Source organism: Melanerpes formicivorus, unplaced genomic scaffold (genome assembly GCF_026170545.1).
Source record: "Melanerpes formicivorus ecotype bairdi unplaced genomic scaffold, bMelFor1.0.p_v2 SCAF_358, whole genome shotgun sequence".
NCBI classification, from domain to species: Eukaryota; Metazoa; Chordata; class Aves; order Piciformes; family Picidae; genus Melanerpes; species Melanerpes formicivorus.
The window spans coordinates 155,001-165,000 of record NW_027142710.1 but is presented as its reverse complement, the minus strand read 5'-3'; positions in this window follow the sequence as shown (position 1 = coordinate 165,000).

The window sequence follows — 10,000 nt, the reverse complement described above, 5'->3', positions numbered from 1 at the left end:
GGTAGACGTGCTCTCCTTCCCGAGGAGGTAGACGTGCTCTCCTTCCCGAGGAGGTAGACGTGCTCTCCTTCCCAGGTGGTAGACGTGCTCTCCCTCGGTGAGTAGACGTGCTCTCCCTGAGCTGGCAGGTAGACGTGCTCTCCATGGCGAGGGGGGACTTAGTGCACTGAGCCGTGCGGCAGGAGGTAGACGTGCTCCCCGCGGCCGGGCGGGCACTTAGCGCGCGGAGGCTGGAACCGCGGGGTAGACGTGGTCCCCGGGACGAGGGCCGCCTGGTATCGCCCGCCCGGCCCCCAACCCCCCCCCCCCGCGGCGGCGTAAATGAAGAGAGGCAGTCGGCATGAAACCTTCTTTTATTAAGTGTTGTTTTCATCGAGCGTCTTTCATTAAAGGTTGTGTTCTGAAGCAGTCTTTTCTTCAACAGCGCTGTTCTCCGGGGAGAAGGTCTGCCGGCATCTCTAGAAATCTCCCCCCGCCCCTGACCGCCTCCCCCCCCGCCCCCGTTGCCGGTTTGCGCGGCGCCCCCCCTCCCGACGTTGCCTCTTGCCGCTACCCCCGCCCCCCCCCCGCTGCCGGTTTGCGCGGAGCCCCCCCTCCCGACGTTGCCTCTTGCCGCTACCCCCGCCCCCCCCCGCTGCCGGTTTGCGCGGAGCTCCCCCTTCCCGCCGTTGCCTCTTGCCGCTACCCCCGCCCCCCCCCCGCTGCCGGTTTGCGCGGAGCCCCCCCTTCCCGCCGTTGCCTCTTGCCGCTACCCCCGCCCCCCCCCCGCTGCCGGTTTGCGCGGAGCCCCCCCTTCCCGCCGTTGCCTCTTGCCGCTACCCCCGCCCCCCCCCCGCTGCCGGTTTGCGCGGAGCCCCCCCTTCCCGCCGTTGCCTCTTGCCGCTACCCCCGCCCCCCCCCCGCTGCCGGTTTGCGCGGAGGCCCCCCTTCCCGCCGTTGCCTCTTGCCGTTACCCCCGCCCCCCCCCCGCTGCCGGTTTGCGCGGAGCGCCCCCGCCTGCCGTTGCCTCTCGCCGCGGCCACCACCGCCCCCTCCACACCCCCGGGCCCCCGTTACCGGTTTGCGCGGAGCCCCCCCTCCCGACGTTGCCTCTTGCCGCTGCTGCCACCCCCAGCTCCCCACACCCCCCGGCTCCCGTTAGCGGTTTGCGCGGAGCCCCCCCTTCCCGCCGTTGCCTCTTGCCGCTACCCCCGCCCCCCCCCCCCGCTGCCGGTTTGCGCGGAGCCCCCCCGCCTGCCGTTGCCTCTTGCCGCGGCCGCCACCGCCCCCCCCACACCCCCCGGCCCCCGTTACCGGTTTGCGCGGAGCCCCCCCTCCCGACGTTGCCTCTTGCCGCTGCTGCCACCCCCAGCTCCCCACACCACCCGGCTCCCGTTAGCGGTTTGCGCGGAGCCCCCCCTTCCCCCCTTCGCGGGCTGCCGCTTCCCTCCCGGGCTGCCCGGCTGCTCTCTAACCCCTGCGACCGAGGCGGCGCTGTTAGGGCGGCCGTGCCGGTGCCCCTTGCCGCAGCTAGCCTCTCGCCGCTGCCCCTCCCGTCCGTCGTCCCCCGTCCCCAAAAACTTGCTGCTCTCCACGCTGGAGCCTGCACGGGGGAGGTTGCGCTCCGCTCCTCCGGCCCTAAAGCCGCCCTCGCCCGCCCCCCGGCTTGCCGCTTGGCTCGGCTGCCCGCCCGCCCGCTAATCCCCCCAACGCCCCCACCCCAAAAACACCCCAGCCCTACCGCATGCCGCTCCCCCTCTCCCCGCTCTCGCTGACCGCTGCCACCCCCCCCCCACCCCTCCCCCCCGAAACAAACCCCCCAGCCCTACCGCATGCCGCTCCCCCTCTCTCCCTAGCCTGCCCCCCCCGCCGTCGCTTGCTGCTGCTGCTGCCGCCGCCGCCGCCGCCGCCGCCGCCGCCGCCGCCGCCGGGACCCGCCTCGGTCTGGTGGCGCGCGCTCGGAGATCCCCGGCTACCCGTCCGTCCGTCCCTCCCTCCCGCCCCGCCCCGGGGGAGGGCTCGGGGCAGCGCGGGCAGGCGGGGAGCAAAAAAAGGCGCGGGCGCCAAAAAACGTCGGGGTCCCGGGGTGGCGGAGGGGGGCGGCGGCGGGGGCGGCGGCGGGTACACGGCGCCGGGTCCAGCCCGTCCCGGGGCGGGGACAGGTGGTGTCGTCCGTCCCCGCCCCCGTAACCTGCTCTGAAGCATCCGCTTCCCGCCGCGGTTCGCCCTCCACCCCCCCGCCGCACACGCAGCTGCCGCTTCCCGCCGCCTCTGCCCCCCGCCCCGGGATCAACCACCCGCCGGGTCCAGCCGGTCCCGGTCCCGGGAACCTGCTCCCGGGGCCAGCCGGAGCCACGCCCCCTCCTCTGACGCTTCCAGCTGCCGCCTCCCCTCCCACCCCCCAAACTCACACTGGCCCTCGCCGGCCCGCCCACCCGCCTACCTGCTTGCCCGCCGCCGCTGGGTGGCGTGCCGGACACTCTCGCACACAGGTACACAGACAGGGACACAGGGACACAGGCACTCAGGCACACAGGGACACAGGGACACAGGGACACAAGGACACAGGGACACAGGCACTCAGGCACTCAGGCACTCAGGGACACAGGGACACAGGGACACAGGCACTCAGGCACTCAGGGACACAGGGACACAGGGACACAGGCACTCAGGCACACAGGGACACAGGTGGCGGGCCGGAGGCCTCTCTCCACTGTGTGGCAGGGGTCCAAGAGCCACCCCAGCCCAACCCAGAGGGTCTTTTGCACCTCTCTAGAGGCCACCCAGAGACCCCAGGCCGCAGCAGAAGCCTCCCCCGCATGCTCTGCAGGCTTCCGACCCACCCCAGGCCGCACCAGAAGCCTCCCCCGCAAGCTCTGCAGGCTTCCGACCCACCCCAGGCCGCAGCAGAAGCCTCTCCCGCACGCTCTGCAGGCTTCTCAGCCACCCCAGGCCGCAGCAGAAGCCTCTCCCGCACGCTCTGCAGGCTTCTCAGCCACCCCAGGCCGCACCAGAAGCCTCTCCCGCACGCTCTGCAGGCTTCTCAGCCACCCCAGGCCGCACCAGAAGCCTCCCCCGCACGCTCTGCAGGCTTCTCAGCCACCCCAGGCCGCACCAGAAGCCTCTCCCGCACGCTCTTCAGGCTTCTCAGCCACCCCAGGCCGCACCAGAAGCCTCCCCCGCACGCTCTGCAGGCTTCTCAGCCACCCCAGGCCGCAGCAGAAGCCTCTCCCGCACGCTCTGCAGGCTTCTCAGCCACCCCAGGCCGCACCAGAAGCCTCCCGCGCACGCTCTGCAGGCTTCTCAGCCACCCCAGGCCGCACCAGAAGCCTCCCCCGCACGCTCTGCAGGCTTCCGACCCACCCCAGGCCGCAGCAGAAGCCTCTCCCGCACGCCCTGCAGGCTTCTCAGCCACCCCAGGCCGCAGCAGAAGCCTCTCCCGCACGCTCTGCAGGCTTCTCAGCCACCCCAGGCCGCAGCAGAAGCCTCTCCCGCACGCTCTGCAGGCTTCTCAGCCACCCCAGGCCGCAGCAGAAGCCTCTCCCGCACGCTCTGCAGGCTTCTCAGCCACCCCAGGCCGCAGCAGAAGCCTCTCCCGCACGCTCTGCAGGCTTCTCAGCCACCCCAGGCCGCAGCAGAAGCCTCTCCCGCACGCTCTGCAGGCTTCTCAGCCACCCCAGGCCGCAGCAGAAGCCTCTCCCGCACGCTCTGCAGGCTTCCGACCCACCCCAGGCCGCACCAGAAGCCTCTCCCGCACGCTCTGCAGGCTTCCGACCCACCCCAGGCCGCACCAGAAGCCTCCCCCGCACGCTCTGCAGGCTTCTCAGCCACCCCAGGCCCCAACAGAAGCCTCTCCCGCACGCTCTGCAGGCTTCCGACCCACCCCAGGCCCCAACAGAAGCCTCTCCCGCACGCTCTGCAGGCTTCTCAGCCACCCCAGGCCGCAGCAGAAGCCTCTCCCGCACGCTCTGCAGGCTTCTCAGCCACCCCAGGCCGCAGCAGAAGCCTCCCCCGCATGCTCTGCAGGCTTCCGACCCACCCCAGGCCGCAACAGAAGCCTCCCCCGCACGCTCTGTAGGCTTCTGACCCACCCCAGGCCCCAACAGAAGCCTCCCCCGCACGCTCTGCAGGCTTCTCAGCCACCCCAGGCCGCAGCAGAAGCCTCTCCCGCACGCTCTGCAGGCTTCTCAGCCACCCCAGGCCGCACCAGAAGCCTCTCCCGCACGCTCTGCAGGCTTCCGACCCACCCCAGGCCGCACCAGAAGCCTCCCCCGCACGCTCTGCAGGCTTCTCCGCCACCACAGGCCGCACCAGAGGATCTTTTGCACCTCTCTGGACGCCACCCAGAGACTCCAGGCCGCACCAGAGGCCCCCCCCCCCCAACCATTTACAGGCTGCAGTGCCAGCCTAGGCCCCGCTGGCAGCCTCCCTTGTCTGCTTTGGAAGGCCTCCCATCCACTCCAGACCTGCCTGGAGGCCTCCCTCGACTGCTCCCGGGGCCCTCGAAGCCACCCTAGGCCTTTCTGGAGGACCTGCTCGACCGCTCGGGCGGCTTCTGACGCACCCTCGGCCATCCGGCGCCCAGCAGCTCCCAGGGCCAGGCACCGGCCTCCCCCTCCGGCCGCCCCTGGGGCCGGGGGTGGCTCGGACTCGGCGCCCCCAACGTGTCGTCCCGTCCCCCCCCGCCCCGCACCGCCGAACATTCGCTGCAGCCGAGGGCTTGCCGCTCGACGCCTACCCCACCCGCCCAGCCCCCCGCTGCGGCCCGGCGCTGCCCCGGCCGCTGCGCCCCGCCTCTCATCGCTCCCCCCACCCGGCAACCGGCCGCCGGGCACGGCAAGTCCCAGGGCAGGGAACAGGTGCTGCCGGGACCCCGTGCTGGCTGCCGGCTTCCCGGGGCTGCCCCGGGCACGGACAGGTCGCCCCCCCGCCCCGGCGAATGTTCACCGAACCGGCTGCCGGCTGCCTTCGAGCACCCCCCGCCCCCCGCCACTATCGTCCCCCCCCGCCCCCCCTCCGCCTCCGCTGCCGCTTCTCCCCGCACCGCCTCCACTGCCTCCCCCCGCCGCCGGCGAACGAGTCGCCGGATCCGTAGGGTGCCGGGAGCCCGAACGGCGAGCGGCTCCGGCTGCTGCCGGGGCCGCGGGGCTTCGAGCCGCTCCGGCCGCGGCCGGGACCCCGTGCCGGAAGCCGGCATCCCGGGACGGCCCCGGGACGGCCCCGGTCGCCGGCCGGGTGACGTTCAGCGAAGCGGCTGCCGCCAGTCTTTGGGCCTCCCCCGTGCCGGGGCCGCGGGGCTTCGAGCCGGTCCGGCCGCGGCCGGGATCCCGGGCCGGACGATGGCTTCCCGGGCCGGTCCCGGTCGCCTCCCGGGTGACGTTCACCGAAGCGGCTGCCAGCTGTCTTCGAGCCCCCCCCCCCCCTCCGCCTCCGCTGCCGCTTCTCCCCGCACCCCCTCCACTGCCTCCCCCCGCCGCCGGCGAACGAGTCGCCGGATCTGTAGGGTGCCGGGAGCCCGAACGGCGAGCGGCTCCGGCTGCTGCCGGGACCGCGGGGATTCGAGCCGCTCCGGCCGCGGCCGGGACCCCGTGCCGGAAGCCGGCATCCCGGGACGGCCCCGGGACGGCCCCGGTCGCCGGCCGGGTGACGTTCAGCGAAGCGGCTGCCGCCAGTCTTTGGGCCTCCCCCGTGCCGGGGCCGCGGGGCTTCGAGCCGGTCCGGCCGCGGCCGGGATCCCGGGCCGGACGATGGCTTCCCGGGCCGGTCCCGGTCGCCTCCCGGGTGACGTTCACCGAAGCGGCTGCCGGCTGTCTTCGAGCCCCCCCCCCCCCTCCGCCTCCGCTGCCGCTTCTGCCCGCACCCCCTCCACTGCCTCCCCCCGCCGCCGGCGAACGAGTCGCCGGATCTGTAGGGTGCCGGGAGCCCGAACGGCGAGCGGCTCCGGCTGCTGCCGGGACCGCGGGGATTCGAGCCGCTCCAGCCGCGGCCGGGACCCCGTGCCGGAAGCCGGCATCCCCGGACAGCCCCGGGACGGCCCCGGTCGCCGGCCGGGTGACGTTCACCGAAGCGGCTGCCGGCTGTCTTCGAGCCCCCCCCCCCCTCCGCCTCCGCTGCCGCTTCTGCCCGCACCCCCTCCACTGCCTCCCCCCGCCGCCGGCGAACGAGTCGGCGGATCCGTAGGGTGCCGGGAGCCCGAACGGCGAGCGGCTCCGGCTGCTGCCGGGACCGCGGGGATTCGAGCCGCTCCGGCCGCGGCCGGGACCCCGTGCCGGAAGCCGGCATCCCGGGACGGCCCCGGGACGGCCCCGGTCGCCGGCCGGGTGACGTTCAGCGAAGCGGCTGCCGCCAGTCTTTGGGCCTCCCCCGTGCCGGGGCCGCGGGGCTTCGAGCCGGTCCGGCCGCGGCCGGGATCCCGGGCCGGACGATGGCTTCCCGGGCCGGTCCCGGTCGCCTCCCGGGTGACGTTCACCGAAGCGGCTGCCGGCTGTCTTCGAGCCCCCCCCCCCCCTCCGCCTCCGCTGCCGCTTCTGCCCGCACCCCCTCCACTGCCTCCCCCCGCCGCCGGCGAACGAGTCGCCGGATCTGTAGGGTGCCGGGAGCCCGAACGGCGAGCGGCTCCGGCTGCTGCCGGGGCCGCGGGGATTCGAGCCGCTCCGGCCGCGGCCGGGACCCCGTGCCGGAAGCCGGCATCCCCGGACAGCCCCGGGACGGCCCCGGTCGCCGGCCGGGTGACGTTCACCGAAGCGGCTGCCGGCTGTCTTCGAGCCCCCCCCCCCCTCCGCCTCCGCTGCCGCTTCTGCCCGCACCCCCTCCACTGCCTCCCCCCGCCGCCGGCGAACGAGTCGGCGGATCCGTAGGGTGCCGGGAGCCCGAACGGCGAGCGGCTCCGGCTGCTGCCGGGACCGCGGGGCTTCGAGCCGCTCCGGCCGCGGCCGGGACCCCGTGCCGGAAGCCGGCATCCCGGGACGGCCCCGGGACGGCCCCGGTCGCCGGCCGGGTGACGTTCAGCGAAGCGGCTGCCGCCAGTCTTTGGGCCTCCCCCGTGCCGGGGCCGCGGGGCTTCGAGCCGGTCCGGCCGCGGCCGGGATCCGGGGCCGGACGATGGCTTCCCGGGCCGGTCCCGGTCGCCTCCCGGGTGACGTTCACCGAAGCGGCTGACGGCTGTCTCCGAGCCCCCCCCCCCCCCCTCCGCCTCCGCTGCCGCTTCTGCCCGCACCCCCTCCACTGCCTCCCCCCGCCGCCCGCGAACGAGTCGCCGGATCTGTAGGGTGCCGGGAGCCCGAACGGCGAGCGGCTCCGGCTGCTGCCGGGACCGCGGGGATTCGAGCCGCTCCGGCCGCGGCCGGGACCCCGTGCCGGAAGCCGGCATCCCCGGACAGCCCCGGGACGGCCCCGGTCGCCGGCCGGGTGACGTTCACCGAAGCGGCTGCCGGCTGTCTTCGAGCCCCCCCCCCTCCGCCTCCGCTGCCGCTTCTGCCCGCACCCCCTCCACTGCCTCCCCCCGCCGCCGGCGAACGAGTCGCCGGATCCGTAGGGTGCCGGGAGCCCGAACGGCGAGCGGCTCCGGCTGCTGCCGGGACCGCGGGGATTCGAGCCGCTCCGGCCGCGGCCGGGACCCCGTGGCGGAAGCCAGCATCCCGGGACGGCCCCGGGACGGCCCCGATCGCCTCCTGGGTGACGTTCACCGAAGCGGCTGCCGGCTGTCTTCGAGCCCCCCCCCCCCTCCGCCTCCGCTGCCGCTTCTCCCCGCACCCCCTCCACTGCCTCCCCCCGCCGCCGGCGAACGAGTCGGCGGATCCATACCGTCCCGAGAGCCCGAGGCGGCGGCATCCAGTGCGGGTCCGGCCGAGGCCGGGACCCCGTGCCTGTCGCAGGCTTCCCGGGACGGCCCCGGAACGGCCGCGGTCGCCGGCCGGGTGACGTTCTCCGAAGCGGCTGCCGGCTGTCTTCGAGCCCCCCCCCCCCTCCGCCTCCGCTGCCGCTTCTGCCCGCACCTCCTTCACTGCCTCCCCCCGCCGCCCGCGAACGAGTCGGCGGATCCGTAGGGTGCCGGGAGCCCGAACGGCGAGCGGCTCCGGCTGCTGCCGGGACCGCGGGGATTCGAGCCGCTCCGGCCGCGGCCGGGACCCCGTGCCGGAAGCCGGCATCCCGGGACAGCCCCGGGACGGCCCCGGTCGCCGGCCGGGTGACGTTCAGCGAAGCGGCTGCCGCCAGTCTTTGGGCCTCCCCCGTGCCGGGGCCGCGGGGCTTCGAGTCGGTCCGGCCGCGGCTGGGACCCCGTGCCTGTCGCAGGCTTCCCGGGACGGCCCCGGAACGGCCGCGGTCGCCGGCCGGGTGACGTTCACCGAGGCGACTGCCGGCTGTCTTCGAGCCCCCACCCCTGCCGTGGCCGCGGGGATTCGCCCCGGTCCGGCAGCTGACGGTTCCCTGTGTCGGACGCCGGCTTCCCGGGACTGCCCCGGGACAGCCCCGGTCGCCTCCCGGGTGACGTTCACCGAAGCTGCTGCCGCCTGTCTTTGTCCCCCCCCCCCGTGCTCTCCCTCAGGCGGGAGGTAGACGTGCTCTCCCTGGGCGAGTAGACGTGCTCTCCCTGGGCGAGTAGACGTGCTCTCCCTCGGCGAGTAGACGTGCTCTCCCTCGGCGAGTAGACGTGCTCTCCCTCGGCGAGTAGACGTGCTCTCCCTCGGCGAGTAGACGTGCTCTCCCTGGGCGAGTAGACGTGCTCTCCCTCGGCGGGTAGACGTGCTCTCCCTCGGCGAGTAGACGTGCTCTCCCTGGGCGAGTAGACGTGCTCTCCCTGGGCGAGTAGACGTGCTCTCCCTGGGCGAGTAGACGTGCTCTCCCTGGGCGAGTAGACGTGCTCTCCCTGGGCGAGTAGACGTGCTCTCCCTGGGCGAGTAGACGTGCTCTCCCTCGGCGAGTAGACGTGCTCTCCCTGGGCGAGTAGACGTGCTCTCCCTCGGCGAGTAGACGTGCTCTCCGCGGAGATCGCGCTTGTCGCCAAGGGGTCGCTGTTGCGCTCTGCCTCCGCCTACGTCATCGTACAAGCCGGCGTGATTTCTGCGACCTGCCGCTGGGCGGAGGTCGGCTGGTTGTGCGCTCGCGGAGCTGACGGCCCTCCAGTTCCGTATATGAGGGAACAAGCGACGCCGAGCACTCCCAGGGCAGCGCTGCCGAGCGGCTGCTCCAAGCCACCCGCCAGGCGGCTGGGCAGGGGTCCGTCTGGCTTCTCGGTGGCTTTCGCCCGGGTCAGAGAGGGGACCCGCGGGGCCGAACAAAGGCGCGGCGGTTTGGAGCGGCCGCTGGCGCACCCTCAGCGGTGTTGGATGGGTTTCGCTCGTCCGTGAGCCGGAGCCCAGCCCGGGCTCGGCAACGAAAGCGGGGAAAAGAAAAAAAGTTGACGAGTGGCTGGCGCCGGCCACTGCCGAAGTGTGGAACCCCCGAAGCGACGTTTGCCCGGTGGGGCACGGGGGCAGAGAAAGCCGGGGAGACGTGGTGCCGGCGTCGGTCCCACCAAGAATGGAAAGCAAGCCCGTCCAGGCACGGCGAGAGAGAGCCCGGTAAGGGGCAGAGAGAGTTCCCAGCACTGGACCCTCTTCACGGGGGTTCCCCCCCATGACCAAAGCCGCAGCCCGCGGGGGCACGGCATCGAAGGGAAAAGCCAGCGGCGGTGACTGGCCACTCGTATGCTATGGAGCCCGGCATGGGGGGAGGAGGGCAAGCCGGTGCCCCAGCACGGCTTCCTCCTGGCTCCAGAGGGGCGCCCCGTGATGGAGATGTAACTCGGTGCAGCTTGAGGGAAAATGCAAGCCCACATTTCGGGGAGGCAGAGGTGCCCTGTGAGCCGGTGCGGCCCGGTGCAGCTTGCCCCCCCCCCATCTCTGGAGGGCGCCCCGTTTGCTCCTCCGGCGTGTTGCCCGCACGCCGAGCCCCGTGCCTGCTGGCTGCTCCCGAGGGCGGTGGCGGGTGCGCGTGGCTGTGTCTGTCCCAGAAGAGCGAGGCCGTGGGGCCTCCGCTGGCT